The 17,339-nt window shown below is 34.6% G+C and overlaps 1 protein-coding gene across 6 annotated transcripts in view; it reads right to left on the reverse strand.

Moving 5' to 3' along the window:
* QKI (QKI, KH domain containing RNA binding) overlaps nt 1-17,339 on the reverse strand; it is a 148,413-nt gene that overhangs the window by 110,663 nt on the left and 20,411 nt on the right. The window lies entirely within an intron of this gene.

The following is a 17,339-nucleotide window of genomic DNA, read 5'->3' on the forward strand; positions in this document are numbered from 1 at the left end:
GTACAAAGAAATCAATTAATTCTTTCAAGAATTCTTTATTAAGCTTCCACAATGTGCTAGAGAATAGGCTCCTGCCCACTGGAACATGCTGTCTAATAAGAGTTGTCATTATTAAATTAGGGGGATGACTCTGTAACCATCTCTCCATGCTATAGATCATGTTCTCCTCGGGGAAAAGGCTTGTATCCGTTAGTAAACAGAATGCCTTTTATTTTTAAAATGTATTTTGTATGCCTTCCAAACATGGGATTTCAATCTATTGCTATTAAGGAACTATCAAATATGAATGCACACTTTTATTTTCTTAACTAGTTATTTAAATCAAAAGTTAAATAAAATCCAACACAGCAAAAAGGCATGATCAAAGGTGTTCTTATCCAGTTATAAAGTCTTAACCAGTGCAACTACTGCACTATAATACATTTTCAGCTTCAGTGATGGCAATATTCATTTTATAACAAATTTTCTTTCTTAAATAACAATTTGCTTGTCAAAGCTTACCAAATGTTTATCTCTAAATAGCAAATGAAATTTTTAAAAAATCAAAAGAAAGTACCTTGGATTTAAATACATTACAAGGGCAAGACTTCATTCTTTTTTTTTTTTTTTTTTTTTAATTTTTATTTATTTATTTTTCCCCCAAAGCCCCAGTAGATAGTTGTATGTCACAGCTGCACATCCTTCTAGTTGCTGTATGTGGGATGCGGCCTCAGCATGGCCGGAGAAGCAGTGCGTTGGTGCGCGCCCGGGATCCGAATCCGGGCTGCCAGCATCGGAGCGCACGCACTTAACCGCTAAGCCACGGGGCCGGCCCAGACTTCATTCTTTAAGTTCTTTTTTATACTTTTAGTTTCATAAGAAAATCTTTCCTAAAGATGCCCAGTATCAAATTAGTGTTTATCTTAAATTAGCATATGACAGCAATTAAATCAAGTTTTCAATGACCAAGTAGTAATTTAAACATAAAGGACTGTTTACATAATTCACGTAATTACAAGCTATTAACCAAAGGGCATTAGAAAACTTTAATCTAATTAAAATTACACATACATCCTTTAGTCCAGGTCTCTATATAAAAGCACTTTCAATATTAATTTGTTACATTTAAATTTCCTCTTCAGAAATTGCCCAATTCGTTATAAAGTTAATAACACTGATATAAAAACCCAATGATAGCATATGTAAAATCTGCTTATAAAGATAGATACAAACATCCTAAATGAATAAGCTATGCCAGCATATTAAAAGAACAATGCACCAAGACAAAGTGTAGTTTATACCGTAAATGGAAGAATAGTTCAATATTTAAAAATCTATAAGCAAACACAGTAATACAACAGACTGAAGGGGAAAAGATTTTCCAGGTAAACAAATTTATCCAACTTAGAAAAACCAAGAAAATCAATTATAAATAAGAAAATTCAGATAAGATGACTTGATTAAAAATATATATAAATATACAAAACCCAATAACCTTCATATATTCAATTAGATGATATAATTGAAGGAAAAATACATTTACCACTTAAGTTGTGTTTCTATAAACACTGGTGTGATTCTTTGATTAATAACTGAAAGTTCCATGAGATTCTGTTACCCGCTGTATCCCCAGCTCTTAGAATAGTGCCTGGAACACAGTGGGTCCTCAATCAATACTTGGTGGATTGGGTAGACAGGTGGGTGAATGAAGAGAAGAACAAGCGAGGTTCTAGGGGATTAAAGTTAAACTAGTCATGGTTCCAGCTCTCAAAGAACTTAGTCTAATATGAGAGTTACATAAACAAATAGATACCTAGGGTATAAGAACAGTAGGAGGTATAGATTAGAGATAATGGTAGCACAAAAGCAGGAGCAATCTACTCTGCTGCAGGGTATTAGGGTCAAGAAAGAAGTCAAGAGGAAAGAAACTCTGCTTTGCTTTCTAACAATGGCGAGTTACGTGAAGCAAAAGTACAAATAATATAATTATAAACTCTACTTTTCTTAAGATAAAAAGTCTTTCTACCATGTTTCTTTCAATCTCTAAGATATATCACTCAATAACAGAACACCAATTACATACAAGACACTACTGATGGGAATGAAAAGATGACTAAGACAGTTCTAGTACTCAAGGAATTTACAGTCTTATTCATTGTGGAATCTAACCAGCTGAGAATTACCTTTATCAACAGCACCTTTCTAGCCAGGAAATCATTAGCACTTCTTGGCATGTTATTCACAATACTCAAGTCAGAACATGTTCTGATTCTAGTTCTAACATTAACTGTTGGTCTGATTTTACACAAGTCTCTTACTTAAACTCTCTGTGGCTGTACTTTATATAATTAGAGGTTGCTTATTTAATAACTTAACTGAATCCACCGGTTTCCACCTCAGTATGCAAGAACCCCATTTATTATTTTCCCCCATAACCCCATGTTTTAAAAAGTTTTGTCTCTTTATATGGTGACTAACAAGTAATAATATACAACTGGAATCTCACAATGTTATAAACTATTATGACATCAATAAAAAAAAAGTTTCGTCTCCAAAGCTTTTCATTCTGTAAGTCCTGATAATCAGAGCTTTTGATAATGCTATCCTATCAAGTTGATATAATCATAGCCAAAATATTACAGAAACATGTCACAGGTATGGCTAATGCTCTAGTTCCTTCCTGAGTAGTGGGTTCACAGGTGTTCATTTATGAAACATATGAATGCCTCATAACTAATATGTTCTATATATTCTTTTGTTTTATCAAACATTACATGATAACACTTGCTCAGATGTCCCCTCATCTCCACACTACCTTCATCAACCTCAAGCAGTGGTCAAGAGAACTAAAAGTTCAGAACCATTTTTTTAATCACCTAATATAAAAATTCCCACTACAATAACCCAAAAATATCCCCAATATCAAGAAAATTTGTTACAGACATCTGTGAAGCTCTTAAATGTTACAAATTTTACTGAACCAAAATCTTTCCTAAAATTTCTCCACTCACCCCTCCAAAGCTCATAAAATAGGTCAAATGACTCTTTCATATGACAGCCCTACAAATACCTGAAAAGTTCAATAATATTTAAGTGTCCTCTTCTCTAAGCTATATAATGACATGGTTATCTAGACACACTCCATTTGTCTATGTCCCTTTTAAAATGGAAAACTCTGCACTGCACACATCCTTCCCTGACAACGAATGAACATGCAGACTGAGGCTGCCCACCTCCAGTCTCAAACACTCCACTTTCACAGCGTGTTTAAGAATACCTTTACTTCTTTGGCGAGCACATCAAATTGCTGACATGGTGCTGGTGCTCAGCCAAGCATCCAATTTCATACTTTCACAACTGCTTGTTTAGACATCAGTGAACGATTTAAATTTTTTTCCTGGTTGTTTTCTACTAGACGTATCCCTTCAGACTGATGATAATCCATCAGTTGACATTCTTTAGGGATGACTATTCTATGAATCAAGGATTCAACTAACTGCTAACTAGTTTCATAGTGGACACATTTCTCTAGCCTGGATACCAAAATACAGGAACACCTTATCAACTATCTGACAAAATCTGCAGCTACACTGGGACCCAAATCGCCCTCTGGATCCAACAGTTTAAACAGGAAATAATCTGTTTTGGAACCTACAAGTGTGCCATCAAGTTTAGAATATAAATTTTTCAGCTTTGGGGAGTATTTATCTTTCCAGCATTCAAGTTCCTCTCATTTTCCATATTTTCTTGAATTGTATTCAGTGATCACATTTTTTCAAATTTCAATACCCTGAAAACTATCTTTGTTTAGGCCTCAAAACTTGTTTCAGTTGTCTACTTACAGTCTCCTCACATTTCTCTGCTTTAATTATCTGGATTTTTTTCCTTTTCGAAACTAAAGCTCAATTATCGGTCAGTAAATTCTGCTCCTAGAGAGAAGGGAAAATAGTCCCTGCGAAGTCCTGTTTTACGTGACCTGTCAATATTACATTACATGTGTGTGGTGATGGGTTGTAATTAGTATTTTGGTGGTGAACATGATGTAGTCCATGCAGAAATAGAAGTACAATGATGTACACCTGAAATTTTTACAATGTTATAAACCAATGTTACTGCAATAAACAAAAAATTAAAAAAAAAAAAAAAAATTGTTAGATTGTCAAATGGAAAAGGTTTTATTCAAATATATTGCCATGAAATACCTTTAATTAGATGGAGAGAAAATATGCTATATTCTAGAAATATAATCAGTTCTGCTTTAATGCTTATTTTAAAAAAAAAAAAAAAAAAAAAAATATTACATCATCTGCCTTAAGCTTTTTCCCTTCCCCTTAACTCGCCTAACTATGGAGTTAACTATAATCTTTATTTTAAAATCATTCTTATGTTTCATAAGCCTCAGCTCATTTCTGCCTTTGGCTTTTCCATCACCACCACTCTTTTACTGTATCTGAATTACTGTACGTGCACCCCACCCTCTGCCACCTTAAAATTTTGCACCTTCTTTTAAAATCTGAATTACTGGATTAACTAACAGATCAACCACTCTGTGGAAAAGCAGAATGTCAGAACTAAGGACAACATGAAGAACTATTAGAGATAGAAAATTATAGGCTATGAAATCTAAATTGTGAAATTAAGTAGTCATTTCCTAACATAGATAAGATAGATAATGGCTGCGTGCAAATTCAATACTGTAATGTTGGAAGACTAGATAAAGAATAAAATATAGTCCTATTTTACTTTATGATTTACAATGTTTTCAACAAATTTAAACCAAGAAAATAAAAATTAGAAAATGAAATATGAAAGATATTTACCAGCTCAGTAGTAAACAAAAAACTATTAATGATATACACATAATAAAATATAAAAACAAAATTCACAATAATTATTTTTGGGATTTGTAACAATCCAAATTACAAGACGACTTTTTAAAACACTGAGAAAATTTTCACACAAAACACATCTTACACTCAGTGTCATGGTGGCTAATTCCAATTGCTCAACTGACTAGGCTTATGTTATAGACATATATATATTTTATTTGGGCATCTATCTGCTTATTCTTTATGCCTTACATTTAAATCCATCAAAAAAATTACCTTAGCATTGTAATACAGCTGGAGCTAAAATACAGAAAGAAATGAAAAGGTTACAATGTCACTGGACCATTAGTGCTTGGTTTTTTAAATTTAACATTTTTCATTAATTTATTCAGTAAAATAAAAGCCAACTATTTATAAAAATACATATGCTTTGATGTACATAGTACAAATTTTATAAGCAAAGTTAAAATGACAGCATTCATCACTTCAACTGAAGTTTAAATTAGCTCTTATTTCCCCACTATCTGCAATCCAGTTCTTGACAGACACTAAACTGGCACACTACCACTAAAAGCCAAGTAAGATTTTAGTTATTTTAGATCCTAATTAACAAATTACTAGTCTCTATTTACATAAAACCCATTAAATATTAAAACAATAATATTAGGAGTCTATTTATAACTAAAGAACAACTGCAACTACATAAAGAGGTGGCTCTTATGTACCCTTATTTAGTTAAGGGCAACAACAATCTCTTCTGTAAAAAGAAACCTCTAATTCAGGGTTTACTAAATACAGGGAAAGTTTTAAAGATATTCTGGGCAGAGCAAAACCCACGAAATAATATAGCTTCACTGTGCTCATTTTAAAAGACCACATCCACAAGGCACAGAAAGCAAATGAATAAAAAAGCAGGTTACCAGAGAATATGCACTATTTAGTGGAACATGTCTTGCTTATTCAAACAACCGAATAAATTAAATCTGATTTAATTCTGAGGCAACTGCTTTGAAACTGGCAAGAAAAAAAAACTCAAGCTATCAATAATTTTCTAGATGGGACCTTATTTTTTTGGGTTAAATTGTGTTTTGTACTTCAGAACTATAAGCACAAAAGAAAAACTACAAAATTTAATTCAACATCATAGCCCTCCTTTAAATTGCCAAAATTAATAATTGTGCAAAAGTGTTGATAAATTTCACTTAAAAAATATGACACAGCAAGCTTCTTATAAAAATGTCCATCTTGGGACCAGCCTGGTGGCGTAGTGGTTAAGTTCGCACGCTCCGCTTCGGCAGTCTGGGCTTCACAGGTTTGGATCCCGGGCGCGGACTGACACGCCGCTTGTCAAGCCATGCTGTGGCGGCGTCCCATATAAAGTAGAGAAAGATGGGCACGGATGTTAGTCCAGGGCCAATCTTCCTCAGCAAAAAAAAGAGGAGGATTGGCAACGGATGTTAGCTCAGGGCTAATCTTCCTCACACACAAAAAAATGTCCATCTTATTTCCTTGATTGTTCTCAGCAGCAGTTTTGTATCATGGTAGGTATTTAAAAGTAGCTGCACCTTCTTGGAAAGCTCTTTCAAAAGTTACAGAAAAGAATGTCTATTATATGATCCAATTTATATCATGTATGTGTATTTTTAGAAAGACATATAGAAGTCAAAAAAAAAGGATATAACAACTATCAACAGTAATCATCTCTAGGAGATGGATTTATAGGGACTACTTAGCTTTCACATTACTATAAGAAATTTTTTACAATAATCACTTAGAAAACAAAGATATTCTCATTAGGATGGCAGAAAGTACTTTAAGTCAAAATGCTGCATTATAATATTGGATTCCTATATAAAATTATAATAAGGATTAAGTCACTGATTCCCAACTCTAAAAATAAACCACAAAGACCTATCTAATTATTTTTTTAACACGAGCATCTCCTTCATGCTAAAATACTTTAGATGACTTATCATCTGATCCTAACCAGAATCTGAAGTAGGATATATTATAATACCCACTTTTTTTATTTATTTATTTATTTATTTTTGCTGAAGAAGATTCGCCCTGAGCTAACAACTGTGCCTATCTTCCTCTTTTTTGTATGTGGTTTGGCACCGCAGCATGGTTTGATGAGTGGTGTAGGTCTGCACCAGGGAACTGAATCTGGGCTGCCAAAGCAGAGCATGCTGAACTTAACCACTAGGCCATGGGGCCAGCCCATATAATACCCATTTTACAAAAAAAAAACAAGAAGAAAGAAATTAATGCTCAGAGATTAAAGAATTGGTCCAAGGCCACAGCTAGTCCAATCAGCTTTTAGGGTTTCATAAAGGACTTCCTGGAATAAGAAGCCCTTAAAACTCACTTTCAAAGATGATAATTAGACAATGGAAAGTAAGAAAATGGAACAAACCAACTTTTGGTTTATTGCTAGCTGTACTACATAACAAGTGTAGTCCAATATGTTCACTGTTTTACTAGTTACTACCAAAAAACAAAAGTCTCTGCAGCCCTCCTCTTTTCTCCATGCTAATAGAATGCAGTTCTGTAGATCAAATCTAGGCCTAGGTTCCTAGCAGAATGACAATCTTGAATGAATAAATGGACACAGCTGGTATACAAAGAAGGCAAACAGGCTATTAGAAAAAACAAACATAGTGGGAAAAAGCGTTTTTTAAAAGTGAATAAAAAACAATTATTTAATTGGAATAGACATCCTTTCTCATTTAAATTGGATTTTGTTTGGAGGCTAGTTACTTTTAAACCTGGTTAGTTTTACATTTTATATATCAAGTATTATTTAATAAAAATGTTGTCATTTAGTTTTTTAGAATACTCAGGGGAAATTAGTCCTTATCTCTGTATAATATCCATTGTATTAAAATTTAAATCTGAAGATTAAGAAACCTAGTTAAGAAACATTTGTCAATGAATATCTGAAGAAGATGCAACAGTACCAGTAGGTATCATCAGAATCCATGTAAAAAAGTAATACTTGAGAATCCACCGCTTTTTATTAACGACTCTTCTCCCAACCCTTTTAAAATTTCTGAAAGAATGAAAATACAGTCATGCACCCAATAACGATGTTTTGGTCAACAAGCGGCTGCATATACAACAGTGGTCCCATAAGATTAGTACCAGATAGCCCACGTGTGCAGTAGGCTAAGCCATCTAAGTGTGTGTAAGTACACTCTATGATGTTCACACGACAAAATCGCCTAATGACACATTTCTCAGAACATCTGGTCGTTAAGAGACGCATGAGTGTATACTCATAGCAGTGGAAACGGGTACCCAGGATTACTGTGGTGGAAGAGACATTTTTCACCACATACTCGTACAGGTCTTTGAATTTTTAATCACTTCAATGTATTAACTTTTTTAAAATAAATACTTTTCTTAGAAATTTTTACTTATAATATGATGACAGTAATGGATTATAATCCATGAGACCATAATGACATAAATAATTGAATAAATAAATACATGAGGGCAAAGGGTCAGATATTCCTTACAGAATTCCAATTACTAAATATAGAAGGAAAGATGGACACACAAAATCACCATGAGAAAACCACCACAGGCAAGACCATTCAGTGGATGCTAAAATTAGTGAACAAAAGTATGAGGAGAAACAAGACTTCTGTACAGTTTCAGTATCTCCCCATAAGACATTTATTAGTTATAAAGAAAACAGGAGTAACTGTACAGTGGAGAAACCTAGCAGATAACAGCCTTAACCAGGCAAAGTTAAAATCACCAACAATAAGACATACCCATAGTATGATGCACTGAGAAGGGTCCAATAGTTCTTCTATGGTTTTCTTACCAAAAATGCATAACCTCAATCTAATCATGAGAAAACATCAGACAAACCCAAATTGAAGAATATTCTGCAAAATAACTGACCATTTACCCTCAAAAGTGTCAAGAAAAGTATCATGAAAGAATGTGACACTGTCACAGACTGAGGAAACTAAAGAGACATCACCACTAAATGCAATGTTGAGATCTTGGATTGCATCTCAGACCAGAAAAAGGACATGAGTAGGAAAAAGGGTGAAATTTGAATAAGATCTGCAAATTAGTTAATAATATTGTATCAAGTTAATTTCTTGGTTTCATAATTGTACTATGGTTATACGAGTCATTAACATTAACCTGTGTACTATTTTTTCTATTTTTTTACGTCTAAATCTATTTCCAAATAAAAAATTAAAATAAAAATTTTTGCTTTGGCCTTCAGAATTATTTATTCTAATGGAGGGGGGAGGATAGCTGTGGGAGAAAATGAAAGCCATGCAAATGTCTTACTTTTCTAGTCTTTGGGGGAAAAAAAAAGCCTGCTTACCTATGAGGATCTCAAAATAATCTCTTTAATTCAAAATAATCAAAATAGTTCAAAATAATCTCCTTAATTTTCTTTAACAGAGACTGCTTAAAACACACACGTACTTTAAAGATTTTATTTATTCATTTTTTCCCCCCCAAAGCCCCAGTAGATAGCTGTATGTCATAGGTTCACATCCTTCTAGTTGCTGCACGTGGGACTCGGCCTCGCGTTGGACGGAGAAGCGGTGCCCTGGGGCGCGCCCGGGATCCGAACCCGGGCCACCAGCATCAGAGCGCGCGCACTTAACCGCTAAGCCACGGAGCCGGCCCCACACACGTACTTTAAACCTGCCTTAAGAACATGGAGAAAGACTACAATCCATAAACAATGATCTTTCTGTAAAAAGCAAATCTTTCTAATAACTGCATGTAGTAAGGAAAAAAGTACTGGCCTTGAGTTTACACAACTTAGATTTTACTCCTGATTCTCCGTAAGATTTAGCTGTGTGGCTTTGAACTTAACCCTCTGGGTCTCAGTTTCCTCCACTGTACAGTAAGGTTAGACCAGATCGCATTTATGGTTTCTTCCTGTTCTAAAAATTGTATCAATCAGGAGTCTGTGCACCTTCCCGTTTCTTCAAAGAGAAGTCCATTTTTCGCCTCCTCTGTATCAATATCCCACAGGAGAGGGTTATATAAACTCAATGATCCGTTAAACCACAGTCAATCCTACTCCTGTTGGAACTGCACATTCCAAAATGTCTTAAACTCCTGGGCACCAGGATTTACTTTAAATGATATCCTTGTAAAGCACCAAAGTCTCCTGTAACCAGGCTCTACACATGTGAATTTGGAGAGGTGAGGAGGGGTCTGTCTCTATATATTTTATCCTCTTCAAGCTCCAAATCTCTTAGGGCTTTAAAAGGAATTTGGTAAATCAGAGTGAAAATAAAACAGAACTCCCCCAAATTTCGAAGGAATTAGGTCTGTGCAGGGGGGAGGAGTGGGTTGCTTTTCCTAGGTAACAATTAATTTCTTTGATTTTTAATTATCCTTTTCAATTGTATGTCAAATTCCACCTATGCTCAATGAAGGAAAAATCTAAGATCTGTAATCATGTACCACCTGTTTACCTGAACATCACCTTAACTCCATAAACAAAAGCAAATGAATGTCAAATGACATTCACAACTGTTACCAATGCCCCCATAAAAGTGAAACCCTCATACTATGAAAAAGCGAAGGAGAGTTTTTTTAAGCCAAAATAAACAATCTGCTATACACTATATATGTGTATCTATATAGTGTATATATACTGGCATATACACTATATTTGCAATATACACTATATTCCAAAAGGTCCTTTAGAGCAAGCATCAAGATTGAACTAGAAAAGAAAATAAAACTTCCATTTTTGTAACAAGAGCAACATATACAGTACCCTCAGATGTCAATGTAATTGGTACTAAAAACATTATTTTAATATGGTAAACAATAAGATCCTCTTTAACTAAACCAAAGTTGATTTACTTTACAAAGAACTAGATTTAGAAAATCTAAATAATGTTATGTATGCTATTGGCAGAACTACATTTACTACATTTTTGCTGCCTCAAAGTGTACATTCTATCATATAACAATATTCTTGGAAAGCAATTTTAATATGAGTTTTTTAAATGCAGAATACAGCACTCTTTTTGAGATTATAAAAGTTTAATTTATTAGAATGGAAGCTAAAGGCTATCATACAAAAGTATTACGAAAACAATCCAACAAAAACCATGGTCGAGGACATTCCAGACAAACCCTTTTCCCTAAACTCCAAACGCCGGTATCCAACTGCCTTCTAAACATGTTACCTTGACACAGTCAAAACCAAACTCCTTACTTCTCCCCCAAATTTGTTCCTCCTGGTCTCAGAAAACGGCAAGTCCATTCTCTCACACATCATAGCCAATCCATAAGCAAATACTGGGTACTCACCTTTTAAAATATATACAGAATCCCACTTCTCACCACCTCAATCCCCACCACCCTAGTTCTAGCCACAATCATCTCTCACCTAAACTACTGAAATAATCTAACTGGTCCCCTTGCTTCCACCACTGCCCCTGCCAGTCTAGTCCTCTCTATTTTCCAGAGTTAGTCTGTTAAAATCAAAGTGATATGTCACTCCTCTGCCCAAAACCCCCTAATGGAGTTGTTCTCAAACTTTTCAGCCTCAGGACTCCACATTTAAAAATTTACTACAAGGAACTCAAAAGAGCTTGTGTTTGTGAAAGTTTTTTCTATTAAGATTTACTCTACTGGAAATCAAAACTGAAAAGTGTTTAAATTACTTTTGATTCACCTTAAAGTAATAGTAAACCCCATTACATGTTAACAAAAAACATTTTATGGAAAATAATATATTTTCCAACAAAAGAGAATAGTGAGAAGCAGCATTGTTTTATGTTTTTGCAAATCCTAAATGTCTTTCTTAATAGAGACAATGAGATTTTAATATCGTCTCCTGAATTCAATCTGTTGCAATATTACACAGTACATAGCCTCTGGAACACTCTACTGTACAATCATGAGAGAATGAAAGTCAAATAACACATTATTATTATCACAAAAATAGTTTGACCTCAAAGACTCTCTAAATGGGTGCCCAAACCACATTTAAGAACCACTGTTCTGTAGCGGATAAAAACAACAAAAAACAAACACATAGAGACAGAGACTGGATTGGTGGTTACCAGAGGGGAAGCGGGGAGGGAGGAGGGCAAAAGGGATGATTAGGCACATGTGTGTGGTGATGGATTGTAATTAGTATTTGGGTGGTGAACATGAGAACATGATGTAATCTATGCAGAAACAGAAGTACAGTGATGTACACCTGAAATTTATACAATGTTATAGACCAATGTGACCACAATAAAAAAATAAATAAATAATAAAAAAATTTAAAAAAAAGAACAACTGTTCTAATGATTTCCCATCTCAGTGTAAAAGCCCATGTCCTCACAAAGATCTACAATGGCCCACAACATCCACAGAGGCTCCCCTTTACCCTACCCTTCTTACCTTTCTGACCTACTCTCCTAACCACTCTACCCCCATCTCTCATTCACTACAGCTACAGCCACACAAGGAACTGCTGCTCCTAGCCTTGCAGGTTTGCACTGACTCCTACCTCCCCTTGGAAAGCTGTTCCCCCAGAGAGCAGTATGGCTCACTCCATTATCTCCTCCAAATCTCTGCTCCACAGTCCATTTCTCAACAAGGCTCACCCAGCTCTCCCTATTTAAAACTGCAACTTGCTCCAATCCACCCAGAATACTCCAATCTCCTTTATCCTATTCAATTGTATTCCTATAACTCAGACTGCCTAATATACTTCAGAATGTATTTACTCCTTATTGCCTATCTCCTACATTAGAATGTAAACTCCAGGAGGGCAGATAGCTTTGTTTTTGTCTTTTCTTATATTCCCAACAACTAGATCCTTGGAAAAAACACTATTTGAACAAACCCTATTAAGACTATTAGCACAAAAAACATGCAAAGCTACAAAACATTCTTGAAATTTCACTCAAGTATCAATAGATTATTTGCTTGAACCTTATTCCTCTTCCCTTTAACAGAAATACATTCCTCTTCTCAAAAGGGCTTGCTCTCTTTATTCTGAATTTGTGAGAACCTAAAACACTTGGTTCATGACATGTTTAGTATATCAATATTAAAATTCTCTAGTGTTATTTCAAGTCATGAGAAGATAAAATGTACAAGCATCTAAATATGACTGGTCTTAGCTTAAAAAAAAAACCAACGTAATCCATAAGGAAAAGGCTGCCCCTACCAGGATTGCCACCAAAGGGGTTGTAATGATTCATTCCTCCTGAACTTTTCATAACCTCTATATTTACAGTCTGTACAGTTTTGAGCAACTCTATCCAAAGCTTATTTAGTAAAACTTTTAAGAATGTAATAAAAGCTTTTTAATTTTATTTCCTAAAAGTACAACTGCTTATAAAATAGATTGGCTGAATAAAATATAATCTGAGTTTTCTTAAGAAAACTGTCTTAATAATCCATGGTAGAATATAATTTCTATTTTGTTTGTTGCATATACGCATTCAACAAATATGTATTGTACTCCTACTATAAACTAGGCATTGGCCAAGGCCCTAAGGATATAGTTGTGTGCAAAAACAGACATCGTCCCTGCTCTATCAGAAACTTCGTGAGCAAAAATAATACTTGAAGCAGAGCACCCAGGTATGGCCTCGAAGAAGCACCTCCCAACATAATTCATATTGCAAAGTAACAATAATTTTAACTTTTATGCAACTTCTATTCCTATCATCCTATAACATAATCTAAGGAAGTTATGCAAATATTAAAAGTATTATGTTGCATTTAGTGGTTATGTGGTCTATATGGTTAGTAGGCAGACATTCTTAGAAGTAATTATTCAGGGAAATTTGAGTCTTCAGACAGGAAACCAAAACTCAGATTCAAAAAGAACTCATGCTTCCTCTAGACTTCACTTCACATTCCTGCTTGAGACTGGGCTTCCTAGAGTAGACATGTTTGACAAAGCCCCCAGGGAAAGCCAGCCAATCACATACCATACAAGGAAGCATCCCTATAGGACAGTTTAAAATTTCTCCTTTGTAAACAAATTATCTGGCTGTTACTCTATTTCCCGTTATCCAGACCTTTTCCAGGGCTGATTTAAATGTCATGGCATGGTGTTACTGGGAATGAAACAGAGTTGACTGATGGTGGAGATGGCAGCACACAATTAGTGAGGAAGAGGAGCATCTCTTAAACTCAGAATTTAGAGTAATGAAGTCTAACTTCTTTCTAAGCAATGAGTCTCCATTCAAAGTCTGCCTTGGAGGTCAGCACTTTATTATTATGGTCTGGTTAGATGAATTTTCTTAAAGGTAAGTACTATTCTCATCTCCATTTTATAGTTAGGAAACTAAGATTTGGAGATTAAATACTTTTACCGAAGATCACATAACTTGTAAGTGAAAAAGTCAGGATTCAAGTCTAGGTATGACTCCAAAAGCTGTATTCTTTTACTCACACCATACCGCCTCTCCAACATTATTGTTCTGTCTCCCAAAATTAAATTTGGTTGCTGCTAGAGTCGGTGGTCTTGACAGTGGGAAAAGCAGTGATGCCAGACAGTAAGAGACAGATAGAGAAGAAGAAAAATATGGGGAAGAGGGTAGAAATAGGAGATGTGGATAAAAGAGATATATACACAGTAATAATGAAGGAAAGAAAGAATGGTATAATCCAAATTAAAACTAGACAATGCATGTCAGATAAGAGATTCTCATTTAAGCTCTTCCAGGGACTAGTGGCACGTCCATCAGCAAACCATTTAAGTTTTTCATGGTCTATGTTTACTTTCATCTATAACGACATCTAAGATAACTCTAGACCTAAACTTCTGAGTTTGACAGAAAAAACTCTTTCACTTGAATGACAAATATTTGTAGAGTATCTGGTACACAGATGAGAATGAGTGTCCTGGGATATAAGTATCTAGACACTAGACAAAGCAATTTTTAAAGAGTAAGCCAGAGTTCCATGGTTTCATTTGGTTCTATAGTAGGAAAGACCAAGCCAGGGAAAACTGGATTCCAGATCTGTAAACCCTCATTTTAATTATGAAGGAAAGAAGAATAAAAGTGGAAAAAACATGGATATCTAGTTATCACTCTGATGATACATGATTATGCTGATGGATCTGGTACATGAAAAAAGCTTAAAATATATGTTTCTGTGTCTCTCAAGGATTTTTTCCAAACCCTAGTTTTCTGAATCCTAATCCCATATCTGTACTGTACTGATATTTTTAGTAATGCCTATGATTATCCAGGCAAGTGGTTCTGCTTTTCTTGCTCAAGGTAGTTCTCCTCATTTACTCAAAAACTTCTCAAAGACAGAGGTCAATCAACAGTTGTGTATTTTAGAGTAGCCATGCTAAGGTTTAAAAATATGCAAGTTATCATTCAAATCAGGTATTTGTTCCTTGAAACCAATGTGTACTTTTCCCAGCGGAAAGTTCATAATGAAGAGAATTTCTAAGAACAAAGTTCTGTCCTCACCAAGCCTGCGTTGATGGGGGCAAATGGAAAATTACTGACATAAACCAAAATCTAAAAAACAATCTTATTTCAAAAGTACTCCACCACTCTCATCACACTGGAAAATGAGCGAAATCCAGTCGTTAGAGATGAATTTCTCCGTAATAGTGGTTTAAAACCTAACACTCCTAGGAAAACTAAGTATAGCAATATCTATCATCTTTAGTCAGATAATTTTACAGGCAACAGAAGGATACAATGTACATAGAACTCCCCAGTACACTTTTTTTAAAAGCAGGTAAGTGGAAAAGGCCATAAAATTTCTCAAAACCAGGCCAATTCACAGGTGCCTGGAGGCATCAGTAGTAACCTTCAGTAAGAGGCACATCAGAATATCAAGACTTAACAAAAAGTGAACCCACTTGCAGAAGTTCGGTATTAAATGCAACAAGCTTTGAAAGAAACTTAATATACTTCCTGCATTCTGAATACGTTGTGCTTTCTTCTCTCTTATGAAAAGAATGACACTTTCAAGTCAAACAAGCTATTTACACAATCAACAGACCACTACCTTTCACAGAGCTACAGTTACAGTAGCTAAAAATAATTTAACATAATGTGCACATAAAGGAGGACAACTCAAGAGAAAAACTCTGACCCTCCAGGTCTTTGCCTAGAACTAATCTAATCTATCAGTTCACAAGTTAGGTAAAAATTTTACTGTTTAAACAATATACAAAACAGCTGACTGCATGATTGTAGATAATAATCTATGATGAAGAACAGAGAAACTGCTAAAAGTGCAATCTTTGAAAAAAATTATTGTAATGTCTCTGCTTCCATTTCTTCCTCTATAAAATGCAGTTATTTCCAGCTCACAGGACTGCTGTAAAGAGTAATGTGATAACGAATATATATATAAAGTGGCTGATACATATACATCAGTATGTCCATATCATCATCATTATCAGTGATGACTGTGATGTAAAATTATATATTCTGGAAATACTGTACTCTGATAGATAGGTCCGAAAGATAGTAGCTGCTAATCTGATGAATATCTGTTTTCTAACATCTCTTAATTGGTCTTTTCCCTGAATCTATAGGCACAAAAGATACTGAGAAAAGGCACCTACCAAATACTGTTTGCAAATACACTTCTCACATGTAAATTCATCATAAATGGCAACGTGGAAGTAGAAGATAACAAAGATACAGCTTAATTTTTCCAACTCATTTTTACTAAGCTCCTCCCCAATATTCAATCATGTAATCCAGAAAAGCTTACAAACTATTCAAATACAAACCGCACAGTATATTCAGCTTATTAAAAATGACTCTTAAATACCTAGAGCAAATGTTCTCCCACAACACACTCTTTAAAAAAGCTAAGAGCTTTTTGCTCCAGAATCTGACTTGTTTCGGTTTAACCACTTTTCTGGAGTTTAAGATTATTTTAACCTCAAATGAATAATCTGGGGGAAAGAAAGCTGGAGGGACATTCTGCCTTAATGTATATTTGCATAACTACAACTCAATAAAGTAGTTATCTAAACAAAAACAAAACAGAAAAGGATCATATCTTACACTGTCACCTTGAAACTGCAATACTACCATGAATACTCCCCTTACTTCACTCCACTCTGACAATCCAGTAATCTTGAGCTAATTCAGTGATGTGACCGTTCAAACACATGATTCTGAAGTCCTTTCAGAATAACTGAGAATTTTAGATGCTTCATGTGTTTCAGACTGCTGCATTAACAGCAGTCTGTGGCTACCTTTATCACAGCAGTTGATTTGGATATGAATTTAAGCATATCACTAAAAAAATCCTTTTCAAAAAGTAAATCACCACCAGTATCTATGGGAAGTGAATTTAGTATCAGCTTATAAACAACTAATTACACTCAGCCTGCTACAGAAAAGTAGTCCAGTTTTAACAAAGTACTACATATATACATACGCACACACACGTGTGTACACACACAATACTTCTATCTTTAAAATTATACATAAATATATAAATCATATACATATATACACACATTTATTATATATTAAATATATTATTAAAACATATTAATATACTTACATA

The sequence above is a fragment of the Ceratotherium simum genome, chromosome 38 (assembly GCF_057802395.1).
Source record: "Ceratotherium simum simum isolate JZ-2026a chromosome 38, ASM5780239v1, whole genome shotgun sequence".
Classification (NCBI taxonomy): Eukaryota; Metazoa; Chordata; class Mammalia; order Perissodactyla; family Rhinocerotidae; genus Ceratotherium; species Ceratotherium simum.